This window comes from Paroedura picta, chromosome 4 (genome assembly GCF_049243985.1).
Source record: "Paroedura picta isolate Pp20150507F chromosome 4, Ppicta_v3.0, whole genome shotgun sequence".
NCBI lineage: Eukaryota > Metazoa > Chordata > Lepidosauria > Squamata > Gekkonidae > Paroedura > Paroedura picta.
In genome coordinates this window covers 71,805,918-71,822,017 of record NC_135372.1, presented here as the reverse complement: position 1 = coordinate 71,822,017, position 16,100 = coordinate 71,805,918, and the positions used below count along the sequence as shown (strand labels likewise).

At 43.3% G+C, this 16,100-nt stretch overlaps 1 long non-coding RNA gene across 1 annotated transcript; it reads left to right on the top strand.

Annotated features, from left to right (window-relative positions):
- Positions 1 to 4,326: 4,326 nt before the first annotated feature.
- LOC143836812 (uncharacterized) lies at positions 4,327 to 7,371 on the top strand. The gene is made up of 3 exons (XR_013230759.1): positions 4,327 to 4,422; positions 7,075 to 7,156; positions 7,240 to 7,371. It is a non-coding gene; the product is annotated as an uncharacterized LOC143836812 (long non-coding RNA).
- Positions 7,372 to 16,100: the final 8,729 nt, after the last annotated feature.

The window sequence follows — 16,100 nt, the reverse complement described above, 5'->3', positions numbered from 1 at the left end:
GTGCAGCCACATTTGGAGGAAGGATTTTTAATTAATCTTCACTTTGAATTTAATCTGGAAACACACCAGCAATCAGTATAGCTGTTTCACTGTTTGTCTGATATTGCGGCCACCAACATCCCAAGGGGGCACATGCTTCCCAGTCTATCTGTAGGGCAGCCCAGGCCTGGGGAAGGTAGCTTACATCAGAAAATACAGGCCAGGTGTACAAGACTTGCAGGGGAACCATCAGAAGCCCAGAATAATGATCACAAGACTGGGAGAGGCAGGGCCACAGTAGACAGTGATTCAGAGTGGCAAGCCATATTCTGGTAACTTGAGAGATGGAGCAACATAAGGAGTCAGGGGCAAACAGGCTAGAAATTGCCTGGAAGTTTGGGTCTCAATTTTGGGAGTAGAGTGGGTTGTGCATGGTCCAGGGAATGAAACGAGAGCAGAAGAGGGGTGAACAGTGAAGTCTAGTCAGAGACAGGCTGGGATGCAAGCCAATGGAAAGACAGACTGGGGACAGAAAGGGATGGGCTGATAGGAAGGACCTGGGTATAAAAGGAGGCTCCTTTGTACAAGCCAAGGAGGAGAATGATTATAACAAACACTCTACCAGGGAGACAGAAGCACTGCCAGGCTTTCAGGAGAACTGAAATATCCTAACAGAAAATAAATATCCTAACAGAAAAAGCGAGAACCTGTCCCAGGCTATCAAAATCAGTTAACGATATATTTATACAATCTCTGTTTTAATGATAATGAAACAACCAGAACGGATTCTAGATTTTGTTCCGTTTTCAAAGTAGACCTTTCATTGGTGGTTGTTTCCTCCTATGATTTTGAGACTTATCCTAGAAGTTTTCAATATTTCAACCAACTCAAAGTTGTAATCAAATTCTATGCATATAGTACTGGCCCTTATATGCATAGAATTTGATTACAACTTTTAGTTGGCTGAAATACTGAAAACTTCTAGGATAAGTTTCAAAATCATAGGAGGAAACAACCACCCATGGAAGGTCATGAATGGTAAGTATGCAAGATAATCAACCTGTATCACATGTTAAAAATGGCAGCAAACAGAAAACATAGGAGGAAGCTGAAGGTCAGCAAGGACAGAGGGATTCTACAACAATTACACCCTCCTTTTATCTGTATAAATCATCCAGTGGATCCAAGCACATGGGTGGTTAATTTACCAGGAAAAATAATACACCTCCAAATATAATTGCTTAAGAATTCATGCTTTTACAATTATATTTCTAGTTCATTTAGTTTCACCTTGGAAACTGCTTTATTTGTAGGTGAGGTTACTAGCATAATGTATGTAATGAATGGTCAAAATGCTCACGTGTAGAAAATCACAAAAATACGGTCATTCACACACCTAGAGAATGGTTGAAGTTAACACAGTTATACCTATACATGTCTAGGTCAGGGGTCCCCAGTGTGGTGCCCATGGGGAACATGGCACCTGCCAACACCTTTCCTGGTACCTGCCAAGTATTTTTGAAACTAGACAGGGCTGAGTTGGGCTTATGCCCAGCAGGGGTTCTCATTGGTCACTGGAGATCTGATTGCTTGAGCACAGTTATTAAAATAACCAGATATTAAGCCCGCTGTGGCCAAAATACAGTGGGCCCTAGCATGATGGGTGGGTGGAGGGATGGGGCAAAGGAAGGAGGAAAAGGAGAGAGACAGAAAGACAGAAAGAAAGGGAAGAAGATAGAGACAAAAGAAGAGGGAGAGAAACAGGTAGCCAGAAAGAGGCAGATGGAAGAGAGGGAGGAAGGGAGAAAGAGAAAAACAAAGGGAATGCTAGGAGGAAGGGAAGGATAAAGGGAATGCTGGGAGGAAGGGAGGAACAGAGTAAGGTAGGTGGCCTTGGGACCTTCTGCCGGGCCCAGGGGCAGGCTTGGCTTCCCCAGGGCTCAGCAGAAGGCTCGGGACGGGGGCAGTGGGCTCTGCGGCCTACTGCCAGGCCCAGGAGCAGTCTCGGCTGCCCCAGGGCCTGGCAGAAGGCTCGGGACGGGGGCGGTGGGCTCTGCGGCCTACTGCCGGGCCCAGGAGCAGTCTCGGCTGCCCCAGGGCCTGGCAGAAGGCTCCGGACGGCGGGAGTGGGCTTTGTTGCCTTCTGCCGGGCCCAAGGGCAGGCGAGCCTGCCCAGGGCCCAGCAGAAGGCTCCATGGGCGAGGTGAAGCCGGCCAGAGGACTTACCGCTGGGGAAGGCTTCTTCCTCTGAGCGGTGACTCTCCGGCCGGGCCAGGCGATACTGGGCCAACCAGCCAATGGGGAGCCGTGCTTTGCGCGGCTCCCCATTGGCTGCTTGGCCACCGAGTGAGACTCGGAGGGCCCAATCAGGAGCCGCTTCGCAGCTCCTGATTGGGCCCTCTGAGTTTTTATCATGGACAGGGCCCGCCCTAACTCCTCCCCACTTGCCCTTACTCCTTTATTCCTCCCGCTGCTCCGGAGCGGGGGGGGGGGAGGTTTAAAGATTGCTTCAGCAGTAGCTGTCAGCACAGTACAATGATCATTATGATTCAAAGTAAGCTGTGTATATACTGGAGAAATTTAAACCACATTTTCATTTTAAAAGACTTCCAGTTAAAAAGAGTTTCTGCCTGAAATGTAAGAGAATTACTTTTAGAGTTATGCATCACTCCACTCCTGATATTTTGTAGTTGGTTCTGCCTCCTACAGCCGCCATTTTGTAGCTGTGCCAACCACTCTGTTTCAGAATTCCAAAGGCCCTCAAACTTTTTGAGCCATTGTGCCCAAAATAAACAAATAAATATCATGATTACCTGATTGTCCAAAATCTTTCTCTGTATTTTTAGATAATCACCAAGTGCATGAGGAGCAGTCAACATTAAGATATTTATTTATTTACTTATGTAATTTATAGTCTGCCTTTCTTCCTTGGATTCCACATGGACTACACAGAGTGAGTCATTACGATCAATGGGATGGGACATTCAAGAAACAATGCAGTAGGATTAGAAACCTGAAACTTGAACTGAAGTAAGCATAAACCATGACATTAAATTATACAAAAATTACACAATAGGTTCCTAGTAATATGATTGTCAATAGTCTCAGTATTTTAGGAAGTTATTGTAATTATTTATGCATTTCTACTAGTTTTGACTACTCCTATTGGGAAACAACAGGAGATCCCGAAACATCCAATTCTGGAACATTCTCTAGAAAGCAAACAAGTAAGCTCACTGTTGACACCCAGTTGGTTGAAAATCATTTCCAAATTTATCCTCCAATGCACTTTGGAACACCATGATTGAACAGCTGTTTTTAATAATGAAAGATATTTATAAATTGCCATAATAACATTGTTTACTGTTTGCATTGCCTCTCTCAGCCTGGTTCATTAGCTATCATTAAAAGCTTTTCACAACATGCTCTCTGCATATAGAAATACCAAGTATAGTTTGGATGCCACACTAAACATTCTTTTTTTAAAAAACCATGCACAGCATGACCAACAATATGAAGGGAAGGAAGTGTGAGGGAAGAGTAATTGCTCCCCTTTTTAAGATTACTCTACAAAATGACATGGCTGAATGCTTTCCAGGCATCACACATAGAAGAGGTTGAGAGTTTTCATTAAGAGTTAAGAAAAGCTCCATGGAAACTGAATAGCATTCTAGAATCATCCAACAGGCCTGAAAGACCAGCACATTGCAAACTGCAGCGTGTACTCTTGTTATACAAATAAGAGCATGTTTTTCCTCTTTAAGTATATAAGGCTTGCTTCACGTAATAAAGTTGCCTGTCTCCAGAAATGAACAGCCATATGTTATGGGAAGCTCACAGGAAGGTATTTTAGAATAGCCTTATTCTGTTTTCCCCCCATAATTAGAGGTAAATGCTAATAGAGATTCGGGGCCAGTTCAAGGCCTCAAGGTAATGGCATTTTTTATCCCCCAACCAGCCTTCATGGTTGCAATGAGCTTCCTGAGAATGGGAGATCTCCTGCCCTGAGCTTTCATATGATACTTTTTTGCACAAATCCTGCTACCATTTCTGGTTATCTGTTGCAACCCAAATGCTGTCTGAATTCTAATAGCAGGAAACAATCTTGTGAGAGTACAGGATGCTATATAGGGCTTGTTTTTTAATATACAAGAGCAGGGGCAGGAAAGAAATAAGTTGAATGTTTTCCTGTGGCATCTGGCCAAGAATGGTGGCAGCAGTGGTGAGGCACAAGTGCCGGAATGAGTGTCTGCAAGGTCACTGTTTGTTACCATAGCTACTTGGCTTATTGTGGTAGCCATCAATAGACCTATAGCTGCACACATCCCCTTGACAAGAAAGACCTCTAACTGCAACCACACAGTCACCTGCCACTTAGCGACCACATTGCAACATGGTTCAACCAACTGGAGAAGGGGACATCTAATACTGTCCAGTTACAGAGTAAGCAGTGTTTTGCTATATTCTAGGAAATATCCCACTTTCTCATGAAAATATACATTTTCATTTCCTCCTTCTAGACCAGTTAAGAAAGAAGCTTCTCTCTGCTACACTCCAAGAACATTAAACATTCAGAGCAGCATTTTTATCTTTATTCCTTCAAGTCTGTCACCAGTGCTGCCAGGAAAATCTTGATCTACTGGATATTAAGGAAAGAACTTGAAGTGGATATGTATGTATAAGACAAAGCCAGCCCTCCTCTTTCTCACCTTTTCATGAATTCAGCCTGTAGTGGCTTTTCAATGCAAACAGCTACAGCACTTTAATATAGATGTGGGCGATATTCAAGGCAAAGGCACTAAGAAAACTGGTTCAGCTGAGGAAGTTATATTTTTGAGGGTTTTTATTTTTAAAGCAACAAATAATAGCAATATATGTAAGGCAACCTAAGGGACATCCTAAATATTCAAAATAATTAGTTTCAGGAAGAAAAAGAATGTTTGGAGGTTTAGTACTCCTCTAACCATATGTCTTGATTCCTTCTGGGATCTGAGCTTGTTGTAGTGTAAGTGTTGCTGTACACACCAGGCACTTTTCTTTTTTTAATAAGCAGGTGTTCAGGAAATCTTGGTTACATTCAATCGTTTGCTAGCTCCATCGGTGCCTCTGGGCTACTGTCTGTTTTCTTTAGAATCTCTCCTAGCTTGCTAACCTTACAACACTCAACATAGCAGACAGCCTCAAGCAATGAGTCTCAAAACTATGTCACAGCATACAAAACCCAACTTTCCACACTCCATGTTCTATATCATAAACAAAATTACTGAGGCAGGATGGTTCCAAACAATTGTGGAAATAATTCAAAGCATTTCATATAATAAGCCACATAAGGTTTTAGCCTTATCAGAATTCAAGTATTTTTTGGGATAAACAACAAATGGCTTCTTGGCCAGCATTGATTCCCAGAGGGAAAGTGCCTGTTTCCCATCTAAGCACCAAGTGAGAGAAGGCAGCACAACAGCTGTGGCAACAGAACTTGGTTGCAAGATGGCTTGGTAATTCCAAAGGCATTTGAGGCATTTTTCAACAGTGAGTTGGAAAAGAAGCTGGTTTGCATCTTGATTTAACTCACATTATTGCTGGAATATGCAAGATCTGCAGTGTGCATATCGAGCAGAATTTAAAGGGTGTCCTGCAGGAGGCATCATGATTTTCAAATGATCTCCTCCAGTGTCCTGATTGGCTCAACCAACTTCCTGTTTTTTGAGCACACTTCTGTCCTGCCTACCTTCAGAACAGCAGTTGAACAAAATAATGACTTTCACCTAGATAAATAGCTAGGTCTCTCTCTTTTTCTATACATAATTGTTTCTCTTCATAAATAAAAGTATTCTATTATTTAAGCAGCCTGGTGCTTCATGCTCTCTGCATGTTGAAACTCTGTCAACAATTATTGGTATAGGTTTGCCGAAGGTCAGACATATCACAAGAACATAAGAACAGATATTCTGTCTGAGAGCCATGGTCCATGCAAGCCAGCATCCAGTTTCTATCTGCAGCCACAGAGAAGCCCACAAGCGGGGACAGCAGAGAACAGCTCTGTTCTGCAGATTTCTTCTCAGCATCTAACAATCACAGGCATTCTGGCGTTGGCACTCTGAGGTGCCATTCAGTTATCATCATAGTTAATAACCAATGATAGACCCATCCTCCACAAATCTGCCCAGTCTTCTTTTCAATCTATATAAGTCTTCTGGAGTACCTGCGAAAGGAATGGGAGTCTGTTAACTGCCCATTCAGTCCACACTTTATCTATGACAAACCACTGTGGCAGGCAGTTATGCTTGACACCCAAACTCTTCAGAGCACAGAATGGCTGCCAGGACAGAGTGTATCGTCAGAGCCCCAACGACTTCTGACATATTTCATAAGGGCCCTGTGCTAGTAGAAAACTTGTGCATGGAAGACGCTCCATTAATCCAAATTCTATTAGTCACTTTCAGCTGTACATATTCACTGTACAGTACTTCTCAAAGCTCTTTTATCTTATGTGTCTGTGCGGAGAACAGAGCACAAGACTTATAAAAATGAGTTGCTTACAATCTGCCAGGAATTATTATTCTGCTGCTGCACTAATACATTGTCTGACACATGCCAAGGCAAGGCAATAAGCTTTTTTGCTTGTTGAAGGTGAAGAGCTCTGCTCTGTCTTTTGATTTTGGAGCTGTATTGCAACTCTTAAATCATTGCTGTTTTAAATGAGGAGCAATGATGGGCATAGGAGACACTCTAGTGCTCCGCTCTGCTCCCCCCTCCTAGTCCCCTTGTAGTCAGCCCTATGTTCTTAAATCCATTTCCTAATTATTTCAAGAATTTGTTTCTTTGAACAAATTCTTTATAATGCCCAAACCCTATGATTCAGTGGGCCATCAGTAAATCATTCCCTGAAGAAGTGTCTTTCTTATATACTCTTCTGTGCACAGCATCAATCATCTTAGTATTTCATAGGAATAAAAACACACACACTTTCTTAACTCTGTCTTGCTTTATTGTCCACCATTACATAAACAGGATGATTTATGAAGCAGGAAAAGGAAAGAAATTGTAGTTTGCACATACTTCCTTCTCAGATCTGTGGTTGTGTTCTTGTTTCAGGGAATCATCCTTGCGCTAAGTTCATAGAGAGGCACATGGAGGAGAATCAATTTTGTTTCTGCATTTTCAAAGCATCCTTAAGGTTTGTAAAATGCCTGAACAATCATTTTTGATGAGACAATGCCAAAAATCCAACTGCCACTCATAAGTTTTACTCTTCCCCAGGATTTGTCTCATTTGAGCCGCAAGATTCCTATCAATGCAACTCAGCTGAATAGAAAACAATGGTCAGAGTATGGCTTTCCGTGCATCAGAAGTACGTTGTGTCTTTGCCATGGAAACCAAGTTATCAGCCATCAACCATACCTTGTATCTTTCTCTCCCTCTCTCTTGCATGTGTGTGTGCATAAGCACACACACAGTTGCTATGGTGGCACAAGATGAATGGTCTTCCCTGCAGTTTCATTGATGGCATAAAGTCAGGTAATGAACTGTCAATTTCTTTGTAAGGTTGGCTTTTGGAGATTCGTAGCTTCTACTGATTCAAGGCCAGCAAGATTTTTAAAAACACATTGTAGCTTCTGAAAAAAAAAAAACCCAGTTCATGGGCAGATGTAGCCTAAAATACATTCTTTCCAAATAAGCTAGAGATAGTTAGATAGAACAGACAGTGACAACATAGATGGAAGACTGCAGAATTCAGTTGTGGAGGGGTGTACTGGGCTTTGTATTGGTTGATACACTGATACTTGCAAACTGAAAGGCCTCTTACTGCCATTTTCACCTTGCCCCTCCCTCTCTGCCTTCTCTTTTCAGACCCACTATCTATGTCTGCTGCTGGGTGCCTCTTCTAAGCCTTTGTGATGTCTATGATGAGGGGCAGGGGGGCAAGCAATGCTTTGACATGGTGATGGAAAGCTAGGAAGAAGGGTAAAAGGTGCTCTTTGCTGCATATAGAGCATCTTTTCCCAACTAGGCGGGATAACACACTAGTTCTTTGATGTGCTAACACCTCTAAATTTGAGGGTCTCGATTTGATGGACTTCAGCCCCAAGATTTGCACCCAAATAGGCTGAAGGCCTCAGAGCACATGTGAAGTGGGGTCTGAAAAGAGGAGCTGTTCCTTTGTTTGGGCTTTTTGTTTGGAAAATCTTGGGAGCCTGTTTTTTCATGCAGAATGACAGAGGAGAATGACGCTAAAAGGTGTTACAGAGGCACCAGGGGCAGGGCATTCTGCAAGGAACAAAGATCAGTCGTAAATACTTTAGCTTGAAATTTTCTTTTTGTTAATTTTTCTCAGTGCACCTAGATTCTGCCCTTTGCAATACTGAGTTCATGCCTTGTAGAAATAAAGTATGTTTAACTTGAGAGAGTCTGCAAGAGTTTTTGTTCACCTGTCTTGTTCCTTGGCATGCTACTGAGAGACACCCCTCTGAGGCTGTCTTCAGGAAATCTATGGGAGACCGGGGGGAGGGCAGATTTTCCTGAAGAGGTGGCAACAGCAGCAGAGAGGGCAAAATAGTGGCTAGTCTTGTCCCACAATGTGACAGAAACCATGACAAGTTCCAATCTTACAACCCCTTAAATAAGGTATCCCCAGCTATGACCTCTGTGTAATGCAAAAGACAACACCAAAATGGCTACCAGTTTTCTGGAGCAGATATATTTTACCAAATTTACTAACTGCAGGTACTAGTAGTCTTTACAGAGTGCCTGCCTACTGAGGCAGCCTTCCATCTTGCTGGTTTCATTGCAGAGAAATAGGAATGATTTTTGATAGAGGCAAGCTCATGACCCATTTCAACCTGTTGGATGGGAGTGTGGGGGGGAAACCTTGCATCCATTGCTTGTAGAGCAATGGAAGGACAGCGGTGTTACCTTAGTGGCAAGAGTGAGATTTTTCAGCCAGGCTCATGTTGCGAAAGTTCACCATAACATAAAGGGTGTAATTGACTAGTGATAGGGGCAACTCTGGTGCACAAAGTGGTAAGGCAGCAGAAATGCAGTCTGAAAGCTCTGCCCATGAGGCTGGGAGTTCAATCCCAGCAGCCGGCTCAAGGTTGACTCAGCCTTCCATCCTTCCGAGGTCAGTAAAATGAGTACCCAGCTTGCTTGCTGGGGGGTAAACGGTAATGACTGGGGAAGGCACTGGCAAACCACCCCATATTGAGTCTGCCATGAAAACGCTAGAGGGCGTCACCCCAAGGGTCAGACATGACTCGGTGCTTGCACAGGGGATACCTTTAGGGGCAACAAAACCTCTTTTCATGATTCACCAGGACAGAAGCCTTGAAGATCTATTGTGGCGTAGAAAGGCAGACAAGCATTACAAAAACTACAAAAATGGGGACTGGAAGGAGGGATCATTCCAGTATTACAGCCATGTTCACCATTCTAGTTGGGGTTGCCTAGGAATCAGAAAGTCCTCCAGCAAAGGAAGGGTCTATGCAAATGAAGGGATGGGGAGAAATTAAGTCTTGGGCCTCGTGGAAGGAAATCCATTTTGTAGCAAGTCAGCCTTCAACCCCTGCAGATATAGAGGACTAAAGAACCTTCAAGAAAGCCTTGCAGAGATCTCACTGGTCTCATCACCACTTGTTATGATGGGAACATAGGAAGCCTACAGGTTCCCAACAGCCTCTATCCTGAAAACCTTGTTGGTCTCTTAAGTGTTAGTAGACTTGAATCTAGCTGCTGTATTGCAGACTAGCTGGGCAGCCCTCTGAAACAGTTCCCTAAGGAACTGGTTCTAACTGCAACAACTCCAGCAGCTATCTCAATAAGAACAATACAGCTTTTGCTTCCAAGATTCCACCAGAAGGCAGATACTCTCATCTCCAAACATTAACTCTTGCTTAACTGTAACATCCTCTGTAAATCTTTATCACATGACAACATTTCATCCATATATTCCCAAACTAAAATACTGACATTTGATAGTAAAATTGATGCTAAAAACTTATACCAGTTTTGTGTAAAATGGTAAAAAGCATAAAATATGACATAAATATGCCATGTGGTTAAAATGGTATAAATTAAACTAATCTGATAAAGTAACCAAGAAAATAGACACAAATGCTTACAACAGACATGTAATGACTCGTTGTTGTTATGTGCGAAGTCGTGTCCGACCCATCGCGACCCCATAGACAATGATCCTCCAGGCCTTCCTGTCCTCTACCATTCCCCGGAGTCCATTTAAGTTTGCACCTACTGCTTCAGTCACTCCATCCAGCCACCTCATTCTCTGTCGTCCCCTTCTTCTTTTGCCCTCAATCGCTCCCAGCATTAGGCTCTTCTCCAGGGAGTCCTTCCTTCTCATGAGGTGGCCAAAGTATTTGAGTTTCATCTTCAGGATCTGGCCTTCTAAAGAGCAGTCAGGGCTGATCTCCTCTAGGACTGACCGGTTTGTTCGCCTTGCAGTCCAAGGGTCTCGCAAGAGTCTTCTCCAGCACCAGAGTTCAAAAGCCTCAATTCTTTGACGCTCGGCCTTCCTTATGGTCCAACTTTCGCAGCCATACATTGCAACTGGGAATACCATAGCCTTGACTAAACGCACTTTTGTTGGCAGGGTGATGACTCGGTGCTTGCACAGGGGATACCTTTACCTTTTATGTAATGACTACCAAGGCAATATATACAAGGGCATATACAACCTTCACTTAAGTTAGTGATGTTTTCAAAGTTCAGAGAGTCCGTTTTGATCATGGCTTGATCAGTTATTCTGTGAACACACATCCCTAGGCCTGGAAATCATATCTCTATAGAGTCTGGAAGCCTTTTGATGCTTTCTTTATGTATATGCTGTATAGGGTTACCAAGTATGTTGGACCAGCCAGGAGAGTATGGGGGTGAACTTACTTGGAGCAGGCAGGAAAGAATCCAGAAATAAACACAACATACTTGTGTCACCCAGAAATGACATAAGAACATTGGAGACGTTGGTGGAGATGCTCTGTTTGTGGGTAGACTCTATGGTAGAATTGGCTTCTACCATATTTTTACCCCCAAACCAGAGTGTTGTCCTCTTATGTTACTGATATACCTGTGTCACTTCCTGATGATGTAGGCACATTGTGTTTATTTCCAGTTTCTTGCCTGTTTGGGGGTAATTCTCCTACTGGCCAGCTAACTAGCAGCAGAGAGGAGCACTCAAAACCAGGCAATCTCTGACCCCTCAGGGGGGCTGGTATTCTTAATGATGTATCGTTAATATTGAAATATGCATGTTTTTTTTTTCAGAACTGGACTTTCCAAGCTTCATATAGCCCCTTTGCAGGACTGGAACAAAAATCATAATGTACTGGCAAAGAATTGAAATATTGTATAAAATGGGAATCTAGCAAACTATATGCCTACACTACAAGTTATAAAGAAATAGTAGAGAATGGAACCTACTTATAACTCAGGTAGAGCTTTTTTTCCCCTTTTCATTAAAATTATTTGTTGATAACTAATGCATTAACATGCATTTTGGAGAAAAAAAACACCACCATCCTATCAAGGTTTCTGCATCTTTGCAAAGAAAACAATATAGTGGGAAACATTTCAAAAATGCCAGCAGCATCTTTTGCAGAAACTTGTTTAGAAAATAGGTTTGGCTAAACAAAAGCCTTGGAAGTAACATAATCAGGCTTGCCCTGTCTGGGCAAATGGGCTGAGGGAGGAACAATTTGTCAAAGATACACACTTGCAATGTTCAAAGAAACAATTTTCTAGCACACTGTTATCTCTTGCAACTCCCCTTCTACACCTATTGTTTGCTATATGTTTTTGTTCCACAGAAAAATTAGGCAGGCTCTGGAGTGTTTGCTTGGTTTGGAATTTTTTGTTTGTGCCAAGCCTTTTAATTTATGATGTCCTTCCATAAGTGAAAGGATCTTGTAGCAGTTGTACTCTGTAGCAGAATATCTACTTTATTTACACTCAAAGACTATCAAGACATGCATCATTTAAGACTCAAAGTATTAAACAGTTAATTGCTGCTGTCAGTCACCTTACTGATTAAAGAGAAATTGGAAAAGGTGGATTTTTAATTGGAAAAGATGGATTGGGCTCCTTTCTGCCCAATGGTTTCCAAGCCTAGAAACCATTTCCAAACCTAGAAACCAAAAAGAGTTTGCATTTCTTACTCTAGGCAATGGCTGGGGTACAAATAACTGAAAAAGTTGATTCAAATGCTTGGGCACACCCAGAAGCAATTGGGAGCAGGAGACTCCCAACCCAGATCATTGTCTGCTTTTGCAAATGAGGTTTGCCATGTGGCAAATAGGCAGGTGACAAAAACGTCCCCTAAATTGTGTAGAATGTGTGACACTATTCTTTGGATCCAGGTCAGAGAACTGGATACATTTTCTATCTGCTTATTGAAATATGCTACAAAGGATTTTTCAATTCTATATGTGATTGGTTCACTAGGGAAGAGAATATGCATAATTTACAAGAAGAGAACACTTAATCAGCATTGTAGGAGGGACTTCAGGCATGCAAACTCAAATCTGTCAATAAGAATGAATTCGCTACTACTTGCTGTAATAATGCATGACAATGTATAAAGAAGGAGAGCGATGCTGAGCCTTTAATAGCTGGGTTATGATCTCATTTACATTTGTTCACCCCACAACAATACCACAGGACAGGAAATTCATATTTTCAAACAGCAGATTAGTACTAAAGGAAGATCCTACAGTAGGTCTGCATCCCCAAGGAACTAGTATGAAAGGCGCAGCACAAAGGTTTCAGGATCCCGAGAGCATCAATTTCTCAAAAGAAAAAGACAGGAATGGTATTGGAAGGGCTGTAACACTTTCTTCTAAAAGACAGACCCTCCAAATACATTAGTTAATTACAATGTGCAAACAAAGAAGAAGTAGAATGGAACTGGATGTAATTGCTCTGGAGGAGAGGCAAGCATGAGAATACATTTACTAGTAACAATAGCGATTACAAATGAGGAAGTGGCAATTTGCCATCGTGAGCCATTTAACCATTTGGGATGCAAGCTATGTGCAGTGTCTGCCCATATGCTGAAGAGAATTCAGCTGCACACCTACAATTATTCAGGAAAATTATTGTCCAAAGCAGAAGTGATACATGATACACTTTTATAGATCTTCATCAATAGGCTACCCTGTAACCCTGAGTGAGTGAAAATAAGTCCATAGGGAAGCTGATAAAAACTGGAAACCCCATAAATGGGGAATTCCATCTTCTGTCTCTTCCTTAAGTGGAAAGGGAAGACCCAAGACAGGGGAGAAGGTCAACTCTCTCCCGGACTCAGCTTCACACACTCAGCAGGGGTTCAGCTTGGGTGTGGCTCATGATGTAACTTGGCAACTATTATGCACAAGGCACCGGTAATCCTACCCTGGCTTCTTGGCACCATTACCGGTAGTCATTTCCAAGTAAATCAGAGGCTCTATGCAGCCTCCTTATTCACGATTCCTCCAACTTCCAGGGCCGTTCCGCATTCGTCCAAAATAGCACAATGGTTACTAATTGAAATCGCTACAGTTTTGCCGTTATGCACAACGTCTTTGACAATCTGCAACACTCCTGAAACCGATCTGCAAAAAGCGCTTCATTGTAGCGCTTTCAGGGAAATCCCAAAAAGTGAATTCACCCTCCGGAAAGTGCTACACTCCTGCAACCAATCTGCAACACTAGTGGGAAAGTTCTGTGCGTTACCATTGTTGCGGTTTCTGCAAAGTCCCTCCCCCTGGCTCTCTCCTCTGATCTTCCGGCGAAGCGATCGTCATTTTTTTTCTCCGAGCGAGTGGAGATCAACACACCGGCAAGCCTTCGTTTACCCAGTGAGGCTTCCCCGGCTGCAGTCCCTCTGTTTAAAGTCACCAAGCACAAGCATCGCAGAAGCCCATTTGCTGGTTTATTTTCACTTTATTTTTCACACTGCTTCTGGCTGAAAATCGCGCCCGTGAGGGGGGGGGGGATTTTTTTTCACTCGGGGGGAGCATGGCAACGATGAAACGGCAGCTCAAACATCACCTGCTAGCTGGATGGGTCTCTCTGTTGCAATGAATCAACGCATATTCATTGCAACGGGTGTTTTTTTTTTTTAAACCTTCCTTAAAGGGAAAGGGGCTGTTTGGGAACATGATAACGGCCGCCCATTGGCTGCTTGACGGCCAGGGGCGAGACACAGCTCAGCAATAGCGCTTCCTTTCTAGCGATTTTTGCTGAGACCGGAACCCTGTGGGAAACGATAGAAACGCAACTGGATTCCACTACAAAGGCAGGTATGCGTTATGCCGAATTCCACTATTTAAAATGGCGATTTTTTGTTCAGCAAACAATTTGCTACATGGATCCCGGTGCGGAATGGCCACCAGTTTTGACCCACAATCCGCCATCTGGAGCTTCCCCATTTGTCTCTTTGCCAATTTGTTTTGAATTGGAATGAGACCCCTCCAGAGCCTGGGTTGATTTCGGAATTTTCCTTGTCACCCTCTTCCCTTTCTGAAACCTGGGCAGAGTCTGCACTTACTTTCTTTATTCCATTGTCAATTCTGTTGAATTCAGATTGCTTTGAACTCGGGTCTTCCTCTCCCCTCCCCTCCCTATTGAAACAGGACAGTCTTTTGCACTTGGTTAGGGAGGCTCAGAAGGGGGGGGGCTCTTTCTTTCTTTTCTTGAAGCCCCTTTCTTTCTTTTCTTGAAGGGGGGGGGAGAAGCCAAGCCGGGAGCCTCTTTCTTTTCTTGGAGGGGAGGGGGAGAGGATCAAAAAAGGCAGAGGAAGGAGGAAAAATCCAGGACCGACAGAAGCTGAGAGAAGTTAGGGACTTCTCCTTTAAGACAAGCATGTCACATGACCAGGTGTAGCCTATCAGAGGTTCTCTACCATGGAGCTTTCTTTATTCAGGATTAAAAGCAGTCTGAGATATCGCACAATAAAGGTAGGGTCACTCCAGATCAATCCTTCTTGCTGCAGAAGGAAAATTTAAATCGCCCAAAATCCAAACGGAAATCGCATTCTGTGTAGAGGGCAGGGACTGAATCAATCTGGGGCTGGAATAAAAGCTCCGTGCAGTTTACACCCTGGTAAGAGGAGAAAAGGCCATGTGGAAGATTCCAGCCAGTTTGGACCCTGTTAATGTATAGTTAGGAGTTTTGACTCCAATATGAATTATTTTGCACTTGCCAGTGTTGAACCTCACTGGCCATTTTGATGGCCATTTGACAGATTCCTCTGGAACTCCTCTTAGTCCTCTCTGATTCTCACTGCTCTGAACAACTTAGTGTCCTCCAAAAACTTAGTCACATCACTGCTTACTCCCAACCGCAAATCATTAATGAACAAGTTAAAAAGCACCGTACCTAGCTCTGTAGAACCCCAATGATTACCACCTTCTATTGCAAAAACTGCCCATTTATACTCACTCTCTAGTTCCTGTTAATTCTGTGGTCCCCAACCTTTGTATCAACAATTTTATTGAAGCATGAGGGAAGTCACCACTGCCACCTGAGCCCCTGCTCTGCTTGCTTTTCCGCCAGCGCCTCTAACTTCCTGCTGCCCGCTTGGGGAAGCTGCCAGCAGCAGCTGTGCAGTTTTACACCAAGAGGGATTTCCAGCCATGGCAGCCACCGGAGAGCACCAAAGGTGAGCCAGAGGCAAAGTGCCAGGGCAGTCCCTGAGGCAGCAGCCGGGGAGGAGGATGAGGAGGAGCTGCAGCCCGGTACTGACTGATCTTCGGACTGGTACCAGTCTGCAGACTGGGGGTTGGGGACAGCTGTGTTAATTAACAAGCTTTTAATCCATAACATGACTTGTCCTCTCATTCAATGACTGCTGAGTTTACTTAGGAACCTTTCATGAAGAACTTTATCAAAAGCTTTCTGGAAGCCTAAATAAACAACTACTGAGACACACTTGTCCACATGTTTGTTCACCCCCTCAAAGAACTCAAAGTTTAGCAAGGCAAGTTCAGGGTTGGTAAGATTGTTTCAGAGATGGAAACAGGAGCATTATGTTTTTTCTTTATTTGGGATCAGCCACCATTTTTGGTAGTAGTTGGCCAAACTTTTGAGGTCTGAAGTTATTTCTTCAGTCCTTTCAATTGATTTGTGTC